General features: G+C 50.1%; 1 protein-coding gene and 1 long non-coding RNA gene across 2 annotated transcripts in view; one reads left to right on the top strand and one right to left on the bottom strand.

Moving 5' to 3' along the window:
- The window catches only part of GALNT13 (polypeptide N-acetylgalactosaminyltransferase 13), a 308,398-nt gene that overhangs the window by 4,606 nt on the left and 276,919 nt on the right, over nucleotides 1–26,873 (bottom strand). The gene's annotated exons all lie outside the window — the stretch shown is intronic.
- Nucleotides 18,641–24,715, top strand: LOC135308402 (uncharacterized). The gene is made up of 3 exons (XR_010368837.1): nucleotides 18,641–18,811; nucleotides 22,960–23,742; nucleotides 24,675–24,715. It is a non-coding gene; the product is annotated as an uncharacterized LOC135308402 (long non-coding RNA).

Here is a 26,873-nt window from a genome sequence, read left to right as displayed (position 1 = left end):
GATCGCTGTCATTATTTCTGCCTGTGTCACTTTTATTTTCTCTTACCTTTTCCCCCTCGGTTTTATGTAAATAATGTTTGGATAATGGAGTGAAATGGTTTCCATGGTGCTGAACAAATACAGGTCATGGTGTGTGGGACTCCTCTGCACCTGAACATAAAGGTGAACATGTATATAATTTTTAATTATTCTCTTTCTTACAACTAAGAAATAAGTTTTGTGTCTCTCTTAGCATAATTTTTGCTGACGAGAAAAATTAGTTCATTATGAATTCTGCCAAAAATAGTTCTGCCTTTCAAATGGTAATTTTTTCACTGTATTCACCCATTTTTTTCCCTTTTAAATGACACTATCATGCATTACACCATCTGATTAAGAAATCTGCTGGAATAATATTTACACTGAACATCTGTCATTGGCAGCTGTAAGTATGTTCTGTATTTATCTACAAGAAGTCGAGCTCGGAGCCCCTTGCAGGCAGCAGAACTCGCAGAGGAGGGAAGGACTCTGGGTGCCAGGCTCCGGGGGCTGTGCCCCCTCCTGGGCTGCCCTGAGCAGCAGGGTTGTTTCTTGGGAAACCCAGCTGGGGTCACCAGGGCTGGGCAGTGCCAGGGCACAGGCAGGGTGGGTGCTGCACTGGGGATGTGCTGGGAGCCCAGGGCAGTGCCAGGGCACAGGGCTGGGCAGTGCCAGGGCACAGGGAGGGTGGGTGCTGCACTGGGGATGTGCTGGGAGCCCAGGGCAGTGCCAGGGCACAGGCAGGGTGGGTGCTGTGTTTGGGATGTGCTGGGAGCCCAGGGCAGTGCCAGGGCACAGGGAGGTGGCAGTGCCAGGGCACAGGGAGGGTGGGTGCTGCACTGGGGATGTGCTGGGAGCCCAGGGCAGTGCCAGGGCACAGGGAGGTGAGGGTGCTGCATTTGGGATGTGCTGGGAGCCCAGGGCAGTGCCAGGGCACAGGGAGGTGAGGGTGCTGCATTTGGGATGTGCTGGGAGCCCAGGGCAGTGCCAGGGCACAGGGAGGTGAGGGTGCTGCATTTGGGATGTGCTGGGAGCCCAGGGCAGTGCCAGGGCACAGGGAGGTGGCAGTGCCAGGGCACAGGGAGGTGGCAGTGCCAGGGCACAGGCAGGGTGGGTGCTGTGTTTGGGGCTGTGCTGGGAGCCCAGGGCAGTGCCAGGGCACAGGGAGGTGGCAGTGCCAGGGCACAGGCAGGGTGGGTGCTGTGTTTGGGATGTGCTGGGAGCCCAGGGCAGTGGCAGGGCACAGGCAGGGTGGGTGCTGCATTTGGGATGTGCTGGGAGCCCAGGGCAGTGCCAGGGCACAGGCAGGGTGGGTGCTGCTGCCCCTCAGAGCCCAGTGCCGTGCTGGCCCTGGCAGCCCCGGGCTCTGCAGGAGCTGAGAACAGCTGGATGAAGTCGGCAGGGCAGGGCAGTGCCCTCCCATCCCAGCCTCTGAGCACTCTGCCTCGCTCTCTGAGGCTTTCTCACGCTCTGCAAACAAGGAAAGAGGATTTCGCTCATCCTCAAAGAGAGGATGATAAAACGGAGTTTATGAGCTTTATCTCATTGTCTGAGGTGCCATCTAAATAGAATTTACGTTGTCTGGCCCCGCTCAGGTCCTGCCTTTCCCGTGAGCTCTGCCGAGGGGCTGAGCTGGGGTTTGGAGCTGCCCCTCCCGCTCAGGGCTCTGCCGGTGTGACCCCAGAGTGCCAGGGGTGCAGGGCCCTGCTCGGGGCTGCTGCTGTGACACGGGCACCCACCCACAGGGAGCAGGGTGACACTGCATCCCAGAGGGCGTGCTAAAGAACTTGTCTTTGGACATTTAGTTTATATTAAGATTTAATGTCAGTTTAACAAGTAGCAGTTGTTTTGCTGTTCACAACCTTGCCCTTCTTAGCAAAACTTGGGGTGAGCCATGGAGTGAAGGGAGGAGTGACCTGAAATAATGAAATCCTCACCAAGTGAGAACCTTAATGGGCAGCTGAAAGCACATTCTCAGCTCTGCACTGTGGGAAAACTTGCAGACATGAAGCTGTGCCTCGCTCTGAAACTCAGCCTGGGCTGGATAGTCAAGGCAAAAAAAAAAAAAATCCAGACATAAAGTTCTTTAATTGAGAATTCCCTGCCACAGTTTTAAAGCATTTGCATCTGGGCTGAGTTCTCAGCTGGGGACAGGAGCCTTGGAGTTGCAGGGGGCTGCGAGGACCAGAGACAGCAGCGTGTGGCTGAAGTGACTAATCAGACAGAAAAAGAAGTGCTGGAGCCAACAGACTCGAGAACAGTCCGTGGGCAATCTGTGGTTATCCCTGATATTGAAAACGAGCTGCTGAATGGATCAGAGCAACTCATAAATGAAAGTGCTAAATTAGCATCAACAGAAGTTTGTGTAGGAAAAGGAACTCGGTGTTTATCACAAAAACTTCCACTGCAAAGGGTTCATCTGTTACTCTGAGCACCGCCCTGGGCTGGCCCTGCTGCCAGGGGAGGGATTGTTCTGCTCTCAGGATGTGCTGTCCCCAGCTGGTGGCATTAAACACCATGGCACACGGTGGCCTGGCCAGTGCCACCCCCTGCCCCTGCCTGGAGGTGACACAGCCCCGGTGAGCCCTGCAGGGACCTGAGCTGGCCTCAAGGTCTGGCAGCTGTGCTCTTCCCCAGCTTTGGGCAGCAGCAGGGGACACGGGGGCTCTGCACGTGCCCTGGGTGATGTGCTGGGGTGCTGGGTGGGGACAGGCTGCCTTCACCCTCACACCCCGTTAGGAGATCTGAGCTAGGAGGAAAGTGTTTACTGGAGGGGATGTGAAATGCGAGGTTGCACGGTTAATTGAGACCATACCGGTTCTGTTTCTGATTCAGGTCCCACAGATTCTGTTCCTAGAGCAGGCTCTCCGTAACAAAGCACTCTGTGCCAATGAGGAGTCCTTTGGCTGCACCCCCGGGGAATCTCTTGCCCATGTACAGGGTGCCCTGTCCCTCTGGGGTGGTTTAGAGGGTTCTGTGTGCAGGGTTTGGTTAATGCTGTGTTTAGACAACGCTTCAGCTCACCAGTTTCAAAACACACAAACAAACGTGGGATTTGTATCGGTTGGACAGTCAGACCTACCCTCCTAATCTGGATGATTCGAAGGAGCAATTGTGTCTGTTCTTAGAGAATCCAGGATCCCTGAGGCTGGAAAAGCCCTCCCAGCCCATGGGGTCCCAGCTGTGCCCATCCCCACCCTGTCCCCAGAGCCCCGAGTGCCACCTCCAGGAGTTCCTGGGACACCTCCAGGGATGGGCACTCCACCATTCCCTGGGCAATTCCCATCCCTGAGCCCCTTTCCATGGGGAAATTCCCGCTGCTGTGGTTCTCCCTCCCCTGTGGCCTGGCACCAGAGGTTTCCAGCAGTCCCATGTGAGCCCTGCAATGAAGCCAGCTGCCTCCATTCCTGCTGCGTCACGTTACGGGGCAGGGAGACCAGGCTGGTAACAACAGTCCTTAGGAGATATTCATAAACATGATTTTCCCTGAAGTTTTGACATGGAAAAGTTTGCGAGGAGAATTATGGCTCTTATTATCAGCAATATGTTAAGGGCTAAATTTAGTTACTGATGTGGCAGGAAACTATGGGAGCAGTTTTGGTTTAGGCTGAGGCTGAACCAAAGCAGCCCACCCTCCTCAGGAATTAATGGAGGCTTTCATTCTTCCTGGCAGAGCTACTTTATCATTCATATGACTAAACAGACAATCAATTTAACAGCAACGTATGGGAATGGAGGGAATGAACAAATAAGCTATGAATGATGAGAATAGAAAAATCAAGCCCCCCTCCCTTATTCCCTTTTAATGGCTAATACCAACAGGGACAAGACCAGTAAAAAGAGGTTAATGAATTGCAAAGATCCTTTAGAAAGTGATTGACTGGTATTGAAGCTCAGTCAAATCAGTCATAAATATTTACTTTTATTAGCAACAGTGGGTTGCCTGTTATTTTCAATTGATTTTTAAAGCTGTCAGAAATCTACCACTGTGACTATTATCAAGTGTTTTATTTCATCGATATTTTCGAGCTGCAAGGAGCTGGAGCTGCCCCTGTCCTGAGCCCCTGTCCTGGGCTGCCTGGGGAGTGCTGCTCCCAAAGGGTTAGCAGAGGGAAGTCGAGGTTCTCCCACCGGGAATCTCCCTGTGACATTTAACCCCTGGGACGTCACCCTGTGTCCTCTCAGGGTTTCTGTGGCACCCTCAGCAGGTGCCCAGGCCTGGGGCTGTGCTGGGGTTTGGGCAGGAGCTGGTGGTCCCTGGCAGCCCTGGGAGGGAGCTGGTGGTCTCTGTAAAAGAGCCGGTGGTCCCTGGGAGGGAGCCTGGTGTTCCCTGGCAGTCCTGGGCAGGAGCTGGTGGTCCCTGGGCAGGAGCTGGTTGTCCCTGGCAGCTCTGGGATGGAGCTGGTGGTCCCTGGGATGGAGCTGGTGGTCTCTGTGAAGGAGCCTGGTGGTCCCTGGGCAGGAGCTGGTGGTCCCTGGGAGGGAGCTGGTGGTCCCTGGGCAGGAGCTGGTTTTCCCTGGCAGCTCTGGGATGGAGCTGGTGGTCCCTGGGAGGGAGCTGGTGGTCCCTGGGCAGGAGCTGGTTGTCCCTGGCAGCTCTGGGATGGAGCTGGTGGTCCCTGGGATGGAGCTGGTGGTCCCTGGGATGGAGGTGGTGGTCTCTGTGAAGGAGCCTGGTGGTCCCTGGCAGTCCTGGGATGGAGCTGGTGGTCCCTGGCAGCTCTGGGCAGGAGCTGGTGGTCCCTGGGCAGGAGCTGGTGGTCCCTGGCAGTCCTGGGCAGGAGCTGGTGGTCCCTGGGATGGAGGTGGTGGTCTCTGTGAAGGAGCCTGGTGGTCCCTGGGCAGGAGCTGGTGGTCCCTGGCAGCCCCTCTGGCTGGGCAGGGGGAGCCTCAGGCACCCCCCGAGATGTCCCCAGGGTCCCCCAGGGGACAGAGCCCCCCCAAAGGTGCTGCCCGGCCAGGCAGGAGGGAGAGCCTTGCCGAGGTGCTGTTTGCTGTTCGTTGCAGCCCAAGCACATGATTCAGAGGGAAATAACAAAAGGAATTTCCCGGAGATAGCAACAAAGAGTTAACATTTCCCAGGGCAGACAAGTTTCCAATTCAATTAGTTTTAATGAACCTTCTGCTCACTGGTTACTGAACTAGAAAGAACAGCAATAAATGCCCAGAGGAAAGAGAGAGAGGATATTAAAGGAGGGTTAGTGTATAGTATATAAATTTCCAAGTTGACTAAAACAGTAGCCTTGATATAGTTTTAGGAACCAAACCTGCGATATCATCTCTGCTTTCCTTTCCCAGCTGTCACCCACACTGTTTAAACCTTCCCCTGTTCTGATCCTGCCAAATTATTGACCCTCTATTGTCTCTGGAAACACTGGGAAAAATGACAAATTGGTTTTTTGGTCATTTTTTAATCAACTGTACAGCTTTTTTTTTTTTTTCTTTAAGGAAAAAAAATAGTTGCAGTATTAGTATTTCATAAGTCAAGTGCAGAGAAAACAGGAATTAATAAGAAAACAAAAAAGCAAATATAAATTCTGTAGTGAGAGCCCTATATTTAATGTATTTTAATATGAAATGCTCAGTAATCTTTTAAAAAAGGAAGCTTCGAGGCTGATGTTCAGCCCATTATTAGCAGCATTCCCATGCATGTTTGCCTTAAGTTTAAATATGAATTTTGGCCACTGGAATTGTGCTGCGTGGAATTTTCCTCTGGTGCTTGCAGAGGCCAGCAGAACGTGTCAGGGCCCAGTTAACACGCAGCCACCCCGGTGCCTGTGTTTGCACACCCCTGCTGGCCCAGTGTTTGACAGAAATAACAGATTTTAATAAGTGCTGCATGTTGCATTATTGTTTCAAAGAGCATTTTGCTGTTGTATGAGGCTTCCTCCCCCCCCCCCACTCTCTGAATTTCCTTGGAATTAGCGACATGCTCTTAAAATAGTTCACTGCCTGCCTTCTTCTGTCAGCAGTGGAACGCGCTGGGAAAATCCTGCCGTTCCAAGCATGGCACTTATCATTCATCTCCAGTCCAATGTGGATTTGGAGCAGAAATCTGAGTTTGCCTTCTCGTACTGGGAGAAGTTAAAGGCAGAATTCTGCACCGAGCGCAGTGCTGGGGCAGCAGCAGCTTTTCAGCCCTGTCCAGTCCTGCTCAGCAAAGCCAGGCTCACTAAAGCCCCACGGCCTCCCTGGGTCCCCGTGCAGCACAGCCACACCTTGGGGAAGGAAACAATCCTACAGCCACCTCTGAACACCCAAAATGCACCTCCTGAAGTGGGGCTTTGCCATTGTCAGAGTCTGAAGTAACAGATCCCACCTCCTTTCCTTGCTGCTTGCTTTGCAAGATCAGCACCAAAAGAAGCAGGGCTCTTAGGCTGGGTTTCTGTTTTAATTTCATTTTGTATACAGTAGCTGGAACAAGTTTTTTTCTTCTTATTTTTTTTTCTCTAATCCAGTAAGTAACCACAAATAGAGAGGTGTTTTGTTGTTTTCTTTTCTTGAAGTACTACCATAGGCTGGCTGTATTTCCCATTTAGACCAGTTTTATTTTCCCAGCAAAGCACAGCCAAGAACACCCTTCCCCACTGCAGTCAAACTGGATTTTTGCTCTACAAGGCACTAAACTCTTCCTTTGATTTTAAATTTTTTTTTTTTATTCTCCCATGTTTGTAACATGATAGCAAAATTATGACAGTAATTTTACAGGCTGTTTGCAAAGGAACAAATGGAGCAGCTGAGGGGAAGTTCTTCCGGAAGGGAAATATCTGTGTTTGTGGAAAGAGTTTTGGGGCAGGGCTGGGTGCTGAGGGGCAGGGATGGGGTTGGGATGGGTGCTGGGGGTCCAGAAGTGATGCTGAGGGTTCAGAGTTGGTGCTGAGGGACAGGAATGGGTTTGGGATGGGTGCTGGGGGTTCAGAGTTGATGCTGAGGGTTCAGAGTTAATGATAAGGGACAGGAATGGGTGCTCAGGGTTCAGAGTTGATGCTCACAGGCAGGGATGGGTGCTGAGGGTTCAGAGCTGATGCTGAGGGTTCAGAGCTGATGCTCACAGGCAGGGATGGGTGCTGAGGGTTCAGAGCTGATGCTCACAGGCAGGGATGGGTGCTGAGGGTTCAGAGCTGATGCTCACAGGCAGGGATGGGTGCTGAGGGTTCAGAGCTGATGCTGAGGGTTCAGAGCTGATGCTCACAGGCAGGGATGGGTGCTGAGCAGTGGCACAGCTCCAGTCCTGCATGATTGAACCACACCACCTCCTGCCCTGGGGTCCAGCCCCCGTCCTGGTGCAGGGGACCTGGGGATGAGGAGATGCCTGCAATCAGCACTGGGTCTCTCATTGCTGCCCTCTGGATTTGTTGTGTCCTTGGCTGAATCCTGCCCCTGTTGGCACTGGGAATATTCGTTCCTCACAGCGCCAGGGTCAGAGGTGAGCCCCACACCCATTTTTAGGGGCAGGGCCCACCCCAGCAGCTGGTCCTGAGCAGATGCTGAGGCTGGAGCAGGCTGGCAGCTCCTCCCCAGCCCACTGAACCCCAGCAAAGGCGCTGCAGAATGCTGGGAAGGCGAACAAGAACAATGGGGGAGATAAAATAACCCTGCCTTCCAGTCCCTGAAATAGCAGCTCCAAGTCTAGAACTTGCCTCTAAGATATTACAAGAACTTTGCCAAGTAGCACATGAGAAAATAGAGCCCACAGCCATATAGTAAGCAAAAAAATTCTGTTTGAGTATTGACATGACAGTTTTTGAAAGTTCAAGCAGAAAACCAATTATAATGAGCACTGAAAAGCCCGAAGCCCTGCTGTTCAATAAATAAAAAAGTACAACAAACTATTTTCCAAAAAGGTTCTAGAGAGTTTCTTCTTGTCCCACTACTTACAATATGATTACATAAATAGTCTCTATTTGCTGTTGAATTGCCAGGCAGCTGTATTAAAGTACAAATCAAATCAAGTCAGGATTAGAAAGTAAAAGAGCATGGTTTAAAGTAATCTATCCCCCAGGAACTGTGCTCAGATTCATCAAACAGAGCTTAAAGTACAGTATATCTTATACCCTTGTGTTTCCATGCTGCACTGCTGCACAACCAGTTATTATTTTTGATATCCAGAGAATGTTGCTCGTAGCTTTGGAAGGCTCACTTGCTTATTTAAAGTACCAGAAACCTTCTCTGTCACTTATTATTATTTCTCTTGGTTAAGATTCATGAGGAGGCCGTGAGTGTGGAAGGCACGGAGCTGCTTTATTGATCGCATCGTATTTGCCTCCCCTGAATTACTCGAAATCTGCGCCGTGGATAAAGGAATGATGTGTTTTCCCCCGCTCCTGCTGATCTGCAGGTGCAATATTTTTAAAAGCTTAAGCCCTGTGCGTGGTTCTGCCTCATCAGCAGAGCTCCCCTCCCGGGCTGGAGGGGCCCTGGGCCCCGGAGCCAGGTCAGTGATCTTTAGGTGAGCAGAGCTCTGACACCAGGGTCCCTGATCACACGGATTCCTGCTGCTTCAGGGGCATAACTGGCTCCCAGAACGACTTCAGTCACACAGCGAGCATGGCTTGATAAAGCTTTCCTGTGTCCTGCTTTGAGCCTCGGGAGTGTGAGATCCCCCTTGTGCAGAGCCTGTGCAGGGAAGAGGATCCCGGAGGGGCAGAGCCTGGGCTGGTCCTGTGCCATTGTCCCACGAGCCTGGGACTCGGGCAGAGCATCCTGGCGTGGCAGAGAAAGGGCAGAAGCCTGTCCTGTGCCATTGTCCCACGAGCCTGGGACTCGGGCAGAGCATCCCAGAGTGGCAGAGAAAGGGCAGAAGCCTGTCCTGTGCCATTGTCCCACGAGCCTGGGACCTGGGCAGAGCATCCTGGAGTGGCAGAGCCATGGCCTGTCCTGTGCCATTGTCCCACGAGCCTGGGACCTGGGCAGAGCAGCCCCAGCCTGGGTCACTCCTGATGGCCCAAAGGCAAGGTGCAGCAATGACAATTCCTGGGGATGGATCGGAGTTAAAGAATAGCCTGGCTGGATGCTCAGCAGCTCATGGGTAACAGTAGTTCCATAATTCTTCCTGAGGACACCACGGGGTCTGGGTGCACCAGGGGTCCCTGGTGACAGCTCTTGGGGCTCAGAAGGGGGCCTGGGGCAGGGCTGGCTCTGGGCTGGGCTGGCTGCAGGCTCCTCCTGGCTCGTCCTGTGGCTCAGCACTGCTGGATCAGCTGGAGGAGGAGCTGGGGCACTCCAGACCTGACTCCTGACAGGGAATTCCTGCCTGACCCGGTGGATCAGGGAGGCTCTTCCTGCCTGCCCTCCTCAGCACAGAGCAGGAGCACTGCCAGCGCTGTGAGGAAAAGGCTCTGAGCAGAGCCAGGGCAGCTGGAGGTTGGATATTAGGAGGTATTTCCTCATGGAAAGGGCTGTCAAGCATTGGGCAGGATGCCCGGGGCAGTGGTGGAGTCACCATCTCTGGGAGTGCCCAAAACCTGTGACTGTGGCACTCGAGGACAGGCTGCTGGTGGACACACACCAGTGCTGGTGCTGGCTGGTGCTTGGACTTGGTGATCTTAAAGGACTTTTCCAACCTTCCCAATTCCCTGGTTCCATGGTTTTTGCCACTCTGCTGGGGAAGGTGATCTTCATTCAGCACAGGGCAGTGCTGTGACTGCACAGGGAGCCCCCATCCAAGGGGCTCAAACAGAGCCATCAAAATTAAATGTATTGCTCGTTTCTGGCTGCTGTGCCCTGGGCTGGGGACGAAGGGGAAGGGGTGACAGTGAGCACTTGTTGCAGCACTTCCCTTGAAGTTCTGTCCTGGGAGCGCCTCCCTTTCTTCTGTCATTTGTGGGTTTTGCTTTGGCTCCCCAGGGAGCAGGGAGAGAACGGGGCCCTTCCCCTCCTTTTGCCCTTCCCCTCCTTTTGCCCTTCCCCTCCTTTTGCCCTTCCCCTCCTTTTGCCCTCCTCACAATCCCACAAATTGCACGTCTTTATCCCTGCTCCTGCAGAAGCTGGCCCTGGACAGCACAGCCCTGCGTGGTTATATAAATGTTAGTGGGTTACAGATGAGCCTCTCCCTCATTCCCTCTCCTCTGCTGAAATTGCTCTGAACAATTTTGGGGGAATCTTTTAATGAAGTATTGATTTTTATCAAGCACATCAAACTAAAGGTAAATGTACCACCGTGTCATGTTTAAGATAAACAATACAAAAAACCCTGAGCCCCAGTATATTACAGATAAACTAAGATAAATGACTTAAGTGCTCAGTTTGTGGAGTAAATTGAAACCATACATCACAGGCTTTCATTATTTTATATTATAAATACTGTAAAGAGTAGGAAAGATGATTGAACAGTAATACAAAATTAGTACTAATTGTCATGACTCCCTTGATGAGGAAATGTGCTTTTAATACAAATAATGCGGAGTAATCATTATAACAAAAGTTAATTTTTTATCGCCCGTGATTGCGGGGTGATAATCAGAGGACTCTGACATCCATTAAATTGCCCTTCCCCGATCCCGCATGAAGAAATGAAGGGATCTGTGTTAATTTTCAGGCTCCCTTTGATTGGGTGAACCTGTCTCCGTGTTGTGTGACACTCCTGCCACAGGTCATTGCCTGGTGCAGTGTACCATGAAACAAACAAATAGAAAAAGGCACCTTCTGGCACTTTAAGTTTCGCTGCCATCTGACTGCAGCCCCGGTGGGTTGAAATGATGAAAAGCACAGCCTTGGAAAAATCTTCCTATGGTTAGATTGGGAAAAATGAGTATGATTATCACATGTGCTGGGAAGGGCAGGATAGACAGCTGAAGTCATCTCAAAACTCCAGAGAGAGGAGGAAGACAAGAGGTCACAATTATATTCTGGTATCACACTCCCTTTCACGGAGATCTGATCTATTCGGTTTGTTCTTGGAGGGTGCTTAGGGAAGTTCTAATTAAGGGAAGAAAGAATTTTGACACATGTGAAGCAGAGATCAATATTTAGCACCATAATCAGCAATTCCTGATGGTTTGACAATGTCACCATCCGCACTGTAACTATCCATTATTCCCGGCGAAGGGAGCCAGGCGGAGGCTAACAGGCTTACTGCGGGCTCTCATGAATCACGGCCAGCAGCGCCTCATTCACTTCTATTTGTCTTCCTTTTCATCTTCATTCATCCTTATAAAGCAGCCTGTGCTGCCACCAGCCTGGAGAGCCACCGCGGCTCCGCGCCGGGCGCGGGATCGGGGCCATTCCTGTGGGATCGGGGTGTTTCCCATGGGATCGGGGTGATTCCTGTGGGATTGAGGTGATTCCTGTGGGATCGGGGTGATTTCCATGGGATTGGGGTGATTCCTGTGGGATTGGGGTGATTCCTGTGGGATCGGGGTGATTCCTGTGGGATCGGGGTGATTCCTGTGGGATCGGGGTGATTCATGTGGGATTGAGGTGATTCCTGTGGGATCAGGGTGATTTCCATGGGATTGGGGTGATTCCCGTGGGATCGGGGTGATTCCCGTGGGATCGGGGTGATTCCCATGGGATTGGGGCGATTCCTGTGGGATTGGGGCGATTCCTCTGGGATCGGGGTGATTCCTGTGAGATTGGGGCAATTTCTGTGGGATTGGGGCGATTCCTGTGGGATCGAGGTTGTTTCCATGGGATCGGAGTGATTCCCGTGGGATTGGGGCGATTCCCGTGGGATCGGGGTGATTCCTGTGGGATTGGGGTGATTCCTGTGGGATTGGGGTGATTCCCGTGGGATTGGGGTGATTCCTCTGGGATCGGGGTGATTCCCGTGGGATTGGGGCGATTCCTGTGGGATCGAGGTGATTCCCGTGGGATCGGTGTGATTCCTGTGGGATCGGGGTGATTCCTGTGGGATGAGGAGCAAATCCTGGGGGATCAGGGGAGCTTTGTGCCCGCTCCACCTGTGTCCTGCCCTGTGACATTGGTGGCTGGTGCACAGGAGTTTCCACAGCTGGTGGGCAGAGATGGGGATGGGTGAGGAGCACCTCACACAGGAGCCCGGTTCCCCGGCTCCTCCAACAAGAAATGGAGAGATCAGGAGAGTTATTTTTAGGGTATGATCCTGTACCTGCTTAAATTGATGGCATCCAGCTCTAATGGTGCAGCAGCAAAAGAAAAATGGAGCAGGAGAAGGAGCTGAATCTCCAGTTTTTCCTACTTGAGCATGGAAGACCATCAATCATGCTGTTTACTGGCTGAACTCTGAGCAGAGCTGCTGGAGCATTAGAGAGAAGGATGACACACACACCAAGCCCCCATTTGTTTTCGTTTGTTCTCTCGGGATCGTGGCTTTAATTGTTCAAGGGAGGAGATCTGAGAGGTGCTCATGGATCTCATCGCTTCACCCAATTTCCCCCCCAAAATATGAATTCTGCACCTCCCCAGGCATTTGTAGCTGCTTCCCTTTAAAAACTGGATCCCTCCAATTTGGGAGCAGAACTGACTCAGGTGACTGCTGCTCATGTCTGAGCACACCATGAGCACTGACCCTTCAAAGCAAAATAATTTGGAAGAAATTCTGAGCTGAAAATGCTCTGCCTTGCCCAGGTTTCCTCACTGATTATGGAGACATTACCTGATGTCACTCTCAGTTTATGAATCTTTCATAAACAATGACAAGTTTGCACTGGAAAATGCTGTCACCCCCACTTTGTGTCTAGCGTTGATCACAACCAAATGAAAGCACAGTTTGTTGGGGTAGGAACGTGGGAGTGATGCTTAGGGTATGACATGATGTGAATAACCAGCTGACATCCCCACCTGATTTAAAGCGAAAGGCAAGTTGTTCAAATGGTGAAAATCCAGCTGTGAAATTTGGGATGCCTTCACATGGTTCCTTGGGCACATCTCCAGGCGCAAGGCAATGTAAAGGAGGTACAATTCTGCTGCTTTTCCCTAGAATGGGTTATAGCCTGTGGAACAGTCTGTTAATCCCCATGAAAATGCTAAGTTTTAATATCACTCCTGGTTCTTTTTGAATAAGAAACCAGGATTTTATATTCAAATATCTGAATAACAGCATTTGGAATTCCATGCTGAGTTTTTAAGGAACTGAAGAGTGACTTTGATATTTGCCTGTTTGTTCTTACCTCTCTGGCACCGTTTAGGCAGAGCCGATGACCCTGCATGGTTCAAGCTTAAAGAAATAAATACTTTGTGTAATGGGATAGAATAATTTGAGGCCACTTCACACCAAGTACATAATTTCCTGTTTCTCCTCGCAGCGCCAGTCCCCCAGCTCCGTGTTCCTGGGGGTGGCAATGAGAGACCCAGCGCTGCTTTTGCCGTTTCCCGCTGGCTCTGGGCGCTCCCTGCCCGCTGCCAGGGCTGGGACTGGGGCTGGGCTGAGCCCCTCCTGCCCAGCCCGCCCTGCCCGGGGCTCGGGCAGCACCCAGGGCACCCCCGGCTGGCATCTGAGTGAGATGCTGACACAGCTCTCGTCCTGACTATCCCGAGCAGCACTAATTAAGGGCTGTCCAACTGTGCTTGCTGTTGAGCCGCTTGCTCCGGTGGGTGACAGGGAACAGCCTGGGATCTGTCTGCAGAATGACATAACAAAGAAGGGGGGGAAAAAACCGGCCCTCAGAGGGGGTGGGCTGGGATAGAAAGCCCTGAACCAGGCTCGAATTGCATATTTTGTTGTTATAAATATGTAATCTCAGATTAAGCACCACAGCGTGCTATGTTTTTGCTTTCATTATATATTTATTAGTGCTCCAGTGGTTGCTCTAAGTGATAATTATAGAGGAGCATAAATTAATAAGGAACTTGGGGAATGATCTTCCCTTTGTTAGAAAGGTTATCAATAAATCTTCCTTTTTTTTTTTTTAAAGAGCATGATGGTCAGCACTGCTGATCTGCAAGTTTTGGATGGGGCTGGGGAGGGGAAGGACCCTCCAGGTGTCGGGGCTGCTCCACGAGAGGCTTGGAAAAAGAGACTGGGCAGCTCAGCTTGGAGACCAAGCAGCCCAAAGCTGACTTTTCTATGCAGGGAATTTCCCCAGGACGATCCCAGGCAGGGCCAGTCCAGGACCCCCTTTGGGTGCCCCCCAGGCAGCGCTGCCCCCAGAAGAGCAGGAAGCGTTCCCGGGGTGCCTCCTGTCCCCGTTGTCACCCCGAGGTGACGGCAGGGCAGGGGCAGGGCCAGGCCGGGCTGAGGGGGACCCCTGAGTGGCAGTGACAGTGACACCTGCCGTGGGCAGCTGCCCCCAGCCGTGGCCGTGCCCCCACGCCGCTGTCCTTTCCCGGCGCTCGCCTGCGCTGCAAACCAAAGAGCAAAGGTCTTTAACTCTTTAACCAAATTCCAATGTCTGCCAAATTCAATCGCTGTCATTCCCTCAGAAAAAGACACTGTAATATGTGCGTCCTGATCCAATTTTATAGAAAAAGACAGAATTTACATACTGTTTATTTAGTTAAGTCTCTAAAATCAATACCTTTGTCTGTAGCTCTTTTATTTAAAATACATCATGACATTGCAAACTGCTGTATAAATGAATTTTTCCAAACCACACATGTTGTTAATGTTTTTCTATTGCACATTTTTTTTAAAGTTTGAATCGTAGCATTTAATAGATCAACTTAAATGTATTTTAATATTGGATTACTAAAGAATGTTAAGTTTTACATTTCTAAAATTATAAATATTATTTCAAAAGGTCAGTCATTTGCCCAAGACTTATCTGTCCAATGGAGAACATATTTCAAACCATCCAGACACAGAAACTGATCATGTTAAATACTAAGAAAAAATGAAATCTCTTAATAATATATCTTTTTTTCAGTAGTGGAGAGAGAGGAAAGAGCAGCCTTGGACTGATGAATACTTGTGTAGGCTGCCAGCAATGCTTCAGGAAAAGAGAACTGTCTGGTTTTGGGGAAGACCTGGAATTTATTCATATAGGTTAAAGTGTGTTTAGGAGCCTGTAAGCAGGTGTAGAAAAAAGTTAGTTTAAAGAAAATGTGGGCAGAGCTGATTCTCTGAATCACTTCAGCACTAACTGAGGTATTCCAATTTCACTGGATTTCCTTTTGCAAGATATGGATCTTTGCACAGGAAAGAGGTTTTAAACCCTGGCAAACATCACTGGAACTGTGTGCTGCAAGCTCCCAGTTTGTGCTGTAGTTTCCTCATGAGCAAAGGGCCTTGGCTCCAGCATGGGAGCTTGGGAAGGATCAAAACCTCCATTCCGTGATGCTCAGCTCTGTGTGCGATGGGATGTCAGCCCTCAGGTGGTGACCTGGGCAGGGAAAGATGCTGGAAGCGTTCCAGGAAAGGCTGCAAGGTCTTGGAGCAACCTGGGATAGTGGGAGGTGTCCCTGTCCACGGCAGGGGTGGAATGAAATGGGTTTTGAGGTCCCTTCCAACCCAAACCAATCTGCTGTTCCATGACTCTGCAGTTATCCTCCTGTGAAACTTGTCTTGTGGGAGATGGGAGAAAAGATCCATGAATTTAAAGATCCAGTGTGGTTGCTGTGGAATTCTGTCACTTATCACTGCCAGGATGACCTGGAAGAAAGTGCAAAATCGTTCCTGGAGACCTCTGCAGGTGATACCAGGATGATTGTGTCATCTTTGGGTTTGGAAGTTTTTAGTGTTCATAGTAGTGGAAATAAGAACCAGGCCTCAAATGTCACTTCTTTAGTTTCAGGATTTGAGTCCTTGCCCTGCATTTCTTAGAAAGTGGATTTATTCTTTTGTGATTGCTCATTTAAAAATGCAAACAAAACCTTTTTATTGATTTGTGTGTATTGGCAGAATTACTGTAATTGCATCAAATGACATAATTGGTGTAAATAGGTATAATGATGTCATTAGCATGTATGATTGTGACATTTAACAGTGTAATTAAAATGTATAATGACATGGTAAAAGTCCTTATTAAAGAATGCCAGAAAAGCTCTGCAGGTGGACAGAGCAGGATTTTAAAAATTCAATATTGCTGTCACTCTTTCATGTTCTTTTCAAAGCAGCAAAAGCCATTAGGTCACATCAAAACTGATTTTTAAATCCACAGGTCTGTTCCTGGGAAGGCTTTTTCCCCTGGGAAGGTTCCAGCAGCACCTTGGTGGCTTCAGAGTTCCTGTTCAGGGTGGGAAAATCTGCTCACCCAGCTGTGCTCCCTGGGTTCAGCCTTTCTGCGGGACATTGCTCCCACAGCACCACATTCCCTGTTTTCATGGGCACGGGGAGTCCAGAAGGACAGCTTGGCTGGGAAGGAATCCCACAGACACCACCATGCTCAGAGCAGCACTGGCTGTGAGGTTGCAGCTCCAAAGGGCTGGAAGCAGTTTGAAATCCCCAGGGATGAAGGGATGCACCAGGCACAGAGGGATTTCATTACGTTCACCTGAACCCCCCTGCCAGGGGAAGGTGGCTCCATTCCCAGGGGATGATCCTGCTGTTGTTCACTTCTTTGTCTTGGGTTTGCCGTGACGTTTGTGGGCTGTGCCCAAATGGCAGAGGATGTGCCAAAGTGTTATAAAATCATGGAATACCAGACTGGTCGGTGTTGGGAGGGACCTTAAATCCCATCCCATTCCACCCCTGCCATGGGCAGGGACACCTCCCACTACCCAGGGTGCTCCAGGCTTGTTCAACCTAAAGTAAATTGAGGAGAAGTTAAAAGGAGTCCCAGAATCCCAGAATATCTTGGGTTGGATTGGACCTTGATAGAACCAATGATCAGTGTGGGATCCTTGGAATATCATAATGTAGCACTGTATTTATTTGTGCTGAATCTAAACTTTGCTTGGAAATCTGTCCCTTGTCCAAAATCTGGCCACTCTGGTGATGAGGAGCTGAACAGGGGGCTCTTGTGCCCCTCATGCTAAGGAATGCTGAGTTAATTCAGCTCTGGGAGTATTGGAGTATTTACTGTTCATAAATGATGAGACAAAGTCCAACCAAATGTGAATTATGTTCTCACTAATTTAATAACACAAAACGTTTTTTCTCACCTAATGTGTTAATAACAGCCTGTGTTGACATCACAGGGATAATCTCATTCCCAGAGCAGTTTCTGCAAGGAGCTCCTGTGAAACTCTCGTGGGGTTCCCTGGGAGCAGGGATTGCCACCCCTCATGGGCACAACTGAACACAAGTTCTGACCAGAAATAAATATTTTTCAGGTGAAACTTACTATTTCTTTTTTCAGCAGGTTGTACTTGGTCTATGACAGCACTGGTAAAAGCAACAGAATGAGTAAATATTCCTCCCCAGCAGGGAAGGTTTGAGTAGGCACTGAGTTACTGTGGATTATCAAAGGGCAAGGCCAAGAAACCATGTTTGAGCGTTTGCTCTCACACTCGACAGGTTGCCTTATTCCATTACAGTCGTGCTGAGGGTGGATTGCCCACATCTGCAGGTGTGAGATGTGCAGATGTGGCAGGGTGGGAGCTGCTTTGCCACCTCCAGATAAACAGAAGGCACCAGCTGCTGGATGGAAAGGATGGCTCTTCATGGAATTATAGAATGATCTGGTTTGGAAGGGACCTTAAACTTCATCCATCCCCATCCCTGCCATGGCAGGGACACCTTTTGCTATCCCAGGCTGCTCCAAGCCCCAGTGTCCAACCTGGCCTGGGACACTCCCTGGGCTGGGGAATTCCCAGTTTCTTTGGCCAGCCTGTTCTCTCGGTTGTGCACAACACGTGTGGAATGGTTTCTGCTGAGCTGTGTTCCCTGTCTCTGAGTTTTTCCCAAGCAAAGCCCTTGTAGGCAGCTGCACCAGCTGCAGACTGCTGGGGCAGAGAGCCCAGCACTGGCCCAGCCCTGCAAGCGCTGATGCCTTGCTGTGCCGCTGGGCCTCACTTCGCCGCTGGGCCTCACTTCGCTGCTGGGCCTCACCGCACTGCTGGGCCTCACTGCGCCACTGGGCCTCACCGCACTGCTGGGCCTCACTGCACCGCTAGGCCTCACTGCGCTGCTGGGCCTCACTGCGCTGCTGGGCCTCGCTGCGCTGCTGGGCCTCGCTGCGCTGCTGGGCCTCGCCGCGCTGCTGGGCCTCGCCGCGCTGCTGGGCCTCGCCGCGCTGCTGGGCCTCGCCGCACTGCTGGGCCTCACTGCGCCGCTGGGCCTCACTGCACTGCTGGGCCTCACTGTGCCGCTGGGCCTCACTGCACTGCTGGGCATCACTGCGCCGCTGGGCCTCACTGCATGCTGGGCCTCACGGCGCTGCTGGGCCTCACGGCGCTGCTGGGCCTCACTGCACTGCTGGGCCTCACGGCGCTGCTGGGCCTCACTGCACTGCTGGGCCTTGCCGCGCCACTGGGCCTCACTGCACTTCTGGGCCTTGCCGCACCGCTGGGCCTCACTGCGCTGCTGGGCCTCGCTGCGCTGCTGGGCCTCGCTGCGCTGCTGGGCCTCACTGCGCCGCTGGGCCTCGCTGCGCCGCTGGGCCTCGCTGCGCTGCTGGGCCTCGCTGCGCTGCTGCTTCACGTGGGGCCGCAGACACTTGGAACTCATTCCCTGCCAAACAAATGGAGGCTGCCAGCAGGGACGGCTCTCGCCAGGCCCCTCTGACCGAACTGTGTGTGGGGACACCTTTCACCCCGCGCCTCCCTCGCCCTGACACCGCCCGCTCTGCCCAGATGCTTTTCTGATGCTGCCCCTTCCATCAGCACCTGCCACAACCTCGGGGGTCTCGTCACACAGGGCAATCAGTCACACTTTGACAGAGTGTCTGTCACCGTGTTAACACAGGCACATGGCGACACACTTCATGGGCACGTGTTCAGAGACGGACAGAAAGGATTGGCCTTTAGGCCCTAGCAAGAGCAGCATTTCAGCGCTGTGAGTAGACGTGTAATTTGAAATAATAGTGTGCCAATAGCGCTTATAGGGAATGGGTGTAGAATGGGAGCTTCAAAATCAGCCTTCAGCCAGGCAGGAGGGCTGAGGAGCTTCCTGCAACGGGGCCCTCATCCGAGTGTGGCTCCAAAAACATTTGTGGTGGTTCTGTTTGTGCAGATGGGAGCACTGCTCAGCAGCGGGCTGAGTCCTGACTGCATTCCCTGGAAATGCCCTGTAGCGACTGTGACTGAGGGAAGGGCTGTTCCAGGTCAGCTGGGACAGCTCACGCTTGTGATTTTGTCCACACACCCAGGACTGAACTGGCATGGCGCTTTTATCAGGAGCTGTGTCTGCATATGGATTATGGATGTAGCTTTAAGTGACTCTGCTTCTTAATTCACAGATTACCCACTGCTACCACAAACTGTTCATCTGTCCAGACTAGAGGAGGTCACTGTTAACAAAGCAAATAATTTAAAGTGCTGAATGCTGGAAAGGGGTTTGGGGCCACTGGACATCACGCTGTAATTGCTCATTTAACTAATTTAGCAAATCCCAAAGCAGCTGGACAGTTTTATTTATTTATGGATTCTATATTATTTAAAGATCTTTTATGCATGTGATTTTGAACTGATTCACTTAAACCTCTACACATAGGAGAACCAGGTCTCATTGTGATTTACTCTTTTTCTTCTCCTGGTACCATTTGCTGTTTGTGGGAAGTTCATATTTCAGCTCAAAGAGGAGAATTTTATTACTCTAATTATTATCTATAAACTATAATTATGTTTGCTAAATTATAGAGTTTAAATGGTGACTAAATAGTTCTTGTATCATCTCCAAGTTAGAATGGCCGGTAATGCTGTGAGTGAAAGGGATAATTTCAGATGGATATAAGGGTGTATCAAGCAAGGCAGTTAATTTAGGAGTTTGCCTAATTTCCTAACAGCTTCTATTTCCCTAATACATTTATACTATAATGTGCTCTAAACATATTAAAATGCGTTATCAGTCGCTTAGCAAACCTCCCTAAAGATGTTTGTATTCATGAGGCAAGTGTAAGCAGAAGAAACACAGCTTTATTTCACTTACTCCGCTGCTTTGTTCATTAAGCTAATTACTGTATTCTACATCCTTCTTTTTCATCTCACTTGTTTCTGGAGCTTGATCCTTTCCCAACCCTGAATCGACTGTTACTGAACAGTTGAAGCTGAACAGGAAGGAATTGCAGGTGTCAACTCACAGTTTACAAATATGACATCTCCTCTGGCATAGCTGGAAATATGAAATATTGATTTATGTGCAGTAAAAGGTCTTATAAAAATGATCACATACACATGAGAGATTAATGCGCTGGAGATCAATAGAAATTTCATTCTTGACGCTAGACTGTCACCTATGGTGAAATGCTAAAATACAGAAATCAATATTATCTATGAAATGTCAAATTTATTATAATTATGAGGATGAAAGCTGGCCAAGTGGCTCCCAGGAGAGAAGGAAGGATAGGTTACTGTGCTGAAGCATCCTTCATGTCCCTTGTTCACTTGCTGCCAATTTGAGAGCAATATTGGTGCAGGGGGTTTTCAGGCATTATGTATCACCGTGCAGGAACAAATTCCTCCTGGAATATTTAACTCTTGAATCTGACAATAACACAGGCGTCTCCGCAGCCAAACGGCTCAGGGGGCTTGGGGAATACAGAGCCTGGGGGCTGTGGGAAATGTGCCAAATGCAGAGACATTTCTGTGTGGGTGGAGGGCTGAGCCCAGCCTGCTGAGGGAGCTGAGCAGGGACGGGGGGGTGAAATCCCTGGAACTGGGGGTGCTCCTGTTTGTCTGTGTGCTGGGAGATTTATCTGATTGCAGGATTTACATTTTGTGTAGTCTCAGCTATCAGCTTGGTTCTTAAAATACGGCCCTTGCTCTGTTACTTCTTGTCAGTGTTCAGAGAAATAACACTGCTCCACATCCAGTGCAGGAGAAGGTTGTGTATTGTCCCACCACCTGTGAGGGGTACAGATCCTGAAGGGATTTGACAGTGTGTGCCAGGGATTCCTGCAGGGATTTGTACAAGTGTGTGCCAGGGATTCCTGCAGGGATTTGTACAAGTGTGTGCCAGGGATTCCTGCAGGGACATGTACAAGTGTGTGCCAGGGATGCCTGCAGGGATTTGTACAAGTGTGTGCCAGGGATTCCTGCAGGGACATGTACAAGTGTGTGCCAGGGATGCCTGCAGGGATTTGTACAAGTGTGTGCCAGGGATTCCTGCAGGGATTTGTACAAGTGTGTGCCAGGGATGCCTGCAGGGATTTGTACAAGTGTGTGTCAGTGATTCCAGCAGGGATTTGTACAAGTGTGTGCCAGGGATTCCTGCAGGGATTTGTACAAGTGTGTGCCAGGGATGCCTGCAGGGATTTGTACAAGTGTGTGCCAGGGATGCCTGCAGGGATTTGTACAAGTGTGTGTCAGGGATTCCTGAAGGGATTTGTACAAGTGTGTGCCAGGGATTCCTGAAGGGATTTGTACAAGTGTGTGCCAGGGATTCCTGCAGGGATTTGTACAAGTGTGTGCCAGGGATGCCTGCAGGGATTTGTATAAGTGTGTGCCAGGGATTCCTGAAGGGATTTGTACAAGTGTGTCACTGATTCCTGCAGGGATTTGTACAAGTGTGTGCCAGGGATTCCTGCAGGGATTTGTACAAATGTGTGCCAGGGATTCCTGCAGGGATTTGTACAAGTGTGTGCCAGTGATTCACTCACTGAAGGGATTTGTACAAGTGTGTGCCAGGGATTCCTGCAGGGATTTGTACAAGTGTGTGCCAGTGATTCCTGAAGGGATATGTACAAGTGTGTGCCAGTGATTCCTGAAGGGATTTGTACAAGTGTGTGCCAGGGATTCACTCACTGAGGGGATTTGTACCAGTTTGTGGCAGCCAACTCACTTCATATATTGAGTTTACATTCTCCCCAAAACTAATCCAAGAAGGTTGTGAGCTGGCAAGACAAGAGTAACAGATCATGGGTTCTTCATAGTTTTTTCTTTGTGGTAGACCTTGGTTATAAGTGGGAATTTGTAATTAGTAAAAGCCTTCTGATATCTGGGGATGCTGTTAAATATCTGATGCCATGGCAAAGGGTTTGACTTCTTGCAGGTGAATTGTATCTTCTCTGGTGCCTTATATTTCTGTTGCATAGGAAATTTCATTTCAGTTATACAGTGTTAGCCATGTAAAAAAATTCCCTTTATGGTTCCCTTGAATTCCCTTTTGTACCCTGTACCTCTTTGGTGCTTTGATTCTGTTCTGCTTTTACTGCTGACCAGCAAAAATATCCTCCTGTCTTTATTTCCCACTCTGTGAGTGGCCCTTCTGCCCCTGAGGAACCACAGGTGCCTTCATCTAACCCCTTTGAAGTGCTGTTATGTGTCATTTTACCTTCATTTTCAAGGCCTTTGCTTTACTTTTCTGATTTCAGTAACGTCCCCCAGAGAGGAAGGTGAGGAATACTCTCCCTCACTATGGGATTATTGCTGCTGCCCTTGTCTTTGAATGGAAAAATGCCTTTTGGCTTATCAATATTTCCTTTTCCTAAGCTGCCCAACACAGTCCTGGGCTTGTCTGCCTTGCCTGTGGCTTTTTTGGGGCAGCAAACTGGAATCTTTATAAACCAGTGGCAGAACACACCTGCAGCTGCAGGAGTGGGGATGCATTTGGGTCACGGCGAGACCTGGACTCACCTGAGCTCTGTGAATGGGCAAAAAGCCTTTGAAAAGTCAATTTACTATTATTTATTTCTTGTTCATGTTCAGGGAAATAACACTACTCCACATCCAGTGCAGGTGTATTGTCCCACCACCTGCGAGTGACACCTGCAGTCCAGGAGGCAGAAGGGCAAGTCCTGCTTTTCCTCTGCTTTTCCATGCTGCCAAGTCATTGGCACAAAGATATTGCCTGGTCCTCCTGAGAAACTGGCTTTGGGCTAGAAGAAGCAGTTCATGCCTTGTTTAGTTTTGCTTTAAAAAGGAAGTGAAGGAATTAATGAGGAATTTGTGGATCCCAGGTTTTTGTCAGGGCACCACAGTTTGGGACTAGTGCTGGTCCAGAGGTTTTAAGCTGACATTGGAATTTTTTTTTGCCTCATTTTACAGAGGATAAAATTGCTGTACCGGGAGATTTGTGCCAACATCTTCAAATATATCCTGAGCTTAGATGTTCAGTTTGGAGAATCACAGAATCACTGAGGCTGCAAGAGACCTGCAGGGCCATCAAGCCCAACCTTCAGCTGAATCCCCCCGAACCACACTGGGAAACAACCTGTCCACTCATTTTCCCAGCAGTTCCAGGGATGGTGACTCCAGCAGTGCCCTGGGCAGCTGTGCCAGTGCTTAACCACTCCTCCAGGGATGGAATCTTCCCTGCTGTCCAACCTGGGCCTCCCTCAGCATGGCCTGAGCCGTTTCCTCTCGTCCTGCCCCTTGTTCCTGGGGAGAAGAGACTGACCCTCGCCTGGCTGCCCCCTCCTGCCAGGGACACGAGGAGAGCTCCTTCAGGCAGTTTGAGAGCAGTTTTCCAGGGAGGTTGCTTGCCAGCAAAATGGGGAAAAACACAAACCCAAATCAGGTTTTGGGTTTCAGACACCAACAGGGAGTGGAACACTTCTGCTCTTGGGGCTGTTGCTGAATGCAGAGCACGTCTGTGGGGAAGGAGTAAGTGCAGAGTGGAGCAGCAAGAGAGAACCTGCATCTTCCACGCTGTCTTGGCTCTGCCAGACTCCACACTCTTCGCTCAGAGTCGTTCTGGGAGGGATGCTTAAAAAAAACACAGATATTCCCCATCAAAGTGTGTCTGTGGCAATCCACACCCGCCCAGCTCCTCCATGAGGAGATTCAGCTGCTGCTCTTGACAACTGAATGGACTGAACAGATCATTCGGTGAGAAAAGAATTCTTTACCACCTTTAATTGTGAAATAATTTCTTATTCATACACATTCATTTCCTAGCGCTTTCCTTTTCCAGGCCCTTTGCATTTTAATGCATTTCCAGTTAAGCAAACAAGTAGATGGAGTTGATTTCTGTCTGCAATACACACTTTCCTTTTCTATTTTTCCTTTTATTTGTAAGGAAGAGGCAGAGAAGGAAGAACAAGATTTATTTTTTTATTACACTGTAGCATTTACACAGTTTTTCTAAATAGAGATTTGGGGAGATTTTTTTTTTTCACCCTTTTCCCTGCTTCTTAAGGTTTTTCTGTACCTCAAGTAGCCAAAGCAGTTCAAGTTAATACTTAATGCACCACACTTTAAGAGATAGGCATTTCTTGCAGTCAGGTCTCAATTAAGAGATAAAAGACAAAAAGTGCAAAGCACTTGATAAAGCTGAGAATACAAGGAGCAGCATGGAAGTGCTTGAAGCTGTCCATAGCGATAACTGGATAGCCAGCTGGAATCTTCTTGAAATGAAGTGGGTGCTCTAACTTATCAAATTCCACATATGGGGAAATTATTGGTGCCCACAGGGGTGATTAACACGAACTCAGTGGGTCAGAAACAAGCTGGGATAAAGGTGAGGGCTGTATCTGACTATCAACACGGAATGGAGCCATTTAGAGGGAGATAGCGGCGGGTTTTTCGCCTCCCCTGTATCTGCAGCAGTGCAGGTTGTCAGGGGAGAGGCACAGGGGAAGCTGCATACCCAGAGTGTGCTGGATGATGTGCAAATTGCAGTGCACATTAAAATGTAATCTATTTTAATAAGTCATATTAAGATTACATTTTAGATAATTGTGTGTTTATCTTATACAACAAATATTTGCCCTGCTGCATATAGTCCCTGTCACTCTCTCGCTCTCTCTTTAAATTCCAAGTGCCAGCACCAAAAGAGAGAGCAGCATTTAACTGAGAGAAGGAAAGCATCAGCTGGAGCTCAGGTGAGCCAGGCTGGGAGGTGAGGAGGGGCTGGGGAGTGCCAGTGACTCTGCCAAGGGCAGTGTGGGCACGGAGCCCTGGCTCCCTCCTGCCCTGGGACAGCTCCAGGGCCCCTGGGGCTGTGCTGGGCTCACTGGGCTCAGCCAAGGGTTTGGGGTCCGAGCCAGCTGGGACTGACACTGACAACCACTGAGAGGGTTCCCTGCCCTGGGATGGGCTCCTGGGGCCCATCCAGGTGTTCCCACGGTGAGGAGGCAATGCTGGGCTGCAGCTCCCTCAGCAGCAGCCCCTGGCACCGTCCTGCTCCTGCCCGTGCTGCCCCTGGCACCCCTGCAAAGTCCAGGGAGTGGCTGCAGCCTGTGCCCTCGCTGCCCTGCTGCCAGCTCCCTCTGCCCCAGCTCTGCAGGACAGCTCCTGCAGGGGAGCCAGCTCCTGGCTGGGAGTGCCACTGCTCCAGGGCTCAGCAGCCTCGCCCTGCCCCATGCCCGGGGTCAGGCTGATGGCTCTGGGGGTCCCTGCTCTCTGCTGTAGAGTTTGTGCAGCCCTGCCACTGCTGGGAGGAGAGTACAGCAGGCAGGAGTCTTCTTACCAGGCTTCAGAGGCCTGGGTTGGGATGGTGTCTGAGGCTTCAGTGTGAAATTATTGGAGTACAGGCCTGGAACAGAATTATTTTGTGCCCATTTAAGGGTTTTGTCATTGACTCATCCCTCCTAATTTTGTGTGGTTGCTGCTGCTCTCTGTGTTGTTTCCTGAGCGCTGTGAAGCTGTTTGAGGTGTTCCTGAGCTGTACTGGAGAGCCAGAAGCTGCTTTGGAGCTGACCTCTCAGTGTTTCAAGGGTGATGGGGACGATGGAGGTGCCACAGCTGAGCCATGGCCGGGCAGTATCACAAAACAGCCAAACTCCCACGGTTTAGGTCATTAATATACATTAAAATAACAGCATTTGCTTTTTAGTTGTGGGCAGCAGAAGCTGAGTATTCAGGTAAAAAGATTCCTGGGGATCCTGGAGCGTTCAGCTGCTTGTTTGTCCTTACTAGAGCCCCCCAGATCCTGGGCTCCCCCGGCGCTGGGCTGGGCAGGCACCTCTGATTTGTGCACACACCACACAGGCTGTTTATTCAGCCCAGAGCCCATCTCCCTTATTTGCTTATTCCACGAGCAATTTTGGTTCATTTCTGATGGGTTTTTCCCTTACTTTCTCAAATACACTGCAATTTCCAGCCCAGTATTTGCTCAGCTGACAGCACTGTAATCGATGGCTGAAAATAAGGCTAAATCTCGGCATTTCTGTTAAAAGAAAGTGTTTGGGAACAATCAGATGAACAATGGTGTCGGCAATAAAACTTTGAGCGAAATTGGGCTGGCACGGGCTGACCCTGCCTCTAATCTTTGTTCTTGCCATGGGACTGAATGTCAAGAGGTGAGTCCCGGTGACATCCCTCAGCCTGCAGGATTGAGGGCACCGAGCACCTCCCTCCCTGGCCACAAACAAACTAACAACTTCAAATGCCTCTTAACCTTCATCTCCATGAGCTTCAAAGGATCAGCATGAGATGCATCTTCATCCCTCATCGCAGCAGAAATCCAGGGACAATGTGATCAGTGGGCTCGGGGGCTGTGCCTCCTCTCCTGCAAATGTCTTCTTTTATTCTGCTTCCCTTGAAGGGGAAGCAGAAGGGAAAGCAGGGAGTATTTTGGTGCAGACCCTTATTTCCTTCAGGTATTTATACCTCTGATAGAGAGAATCCAAATTAGGGAGTGAGAAGTGTCTGGGGAGACTACGATCTCACCTGGAGCATTTTTTAATTTATTGCTTATAATCATTAAGGGAGAATTTTGATACCCAGTAAATTTTTCCTCTTTTTTTTGAGTTTTTCTTCATCTTCCCTCGGTGTTTTCTCTTTTTGCTGCCTGTAAATGCCCAGCGTTAAAGCAGAGGCAGGTCTGAATAATTCAGTTTCTGAGTCAGGAGTTGGGAGGGTGAGGTGACCACCTGACACTCCTGTGGTTGATTTCTCTCCATTAACGCTGCATCATTAACTCTGCTCCCCTATTAAAGGGAGAGGCTGCCCTGCGCCAGGGGTGCTGAGAGCAGCTCTGAGTTAACCTGGAGCAGGGCAGGGGCCTGGTGCTGGCT

Source organism: Passer domesticus, chromosome 10 (assembly GCF_036417665.1).
Source record: "Passer domesticus isolate bPasDom1 chromosome 10, bPasDom1.hap1, whole genome shotgun sequence".
Classification (NCBI taxonomy): domain Eukaryota; kingdom Metazoa; phylum Chordata; class Aves; order Passeriformes; family Passeridae; genus Passer; species Passer domesticus.
This window is presented reverse-complemented; position numbering and strand designations above follow the sequence as displayed.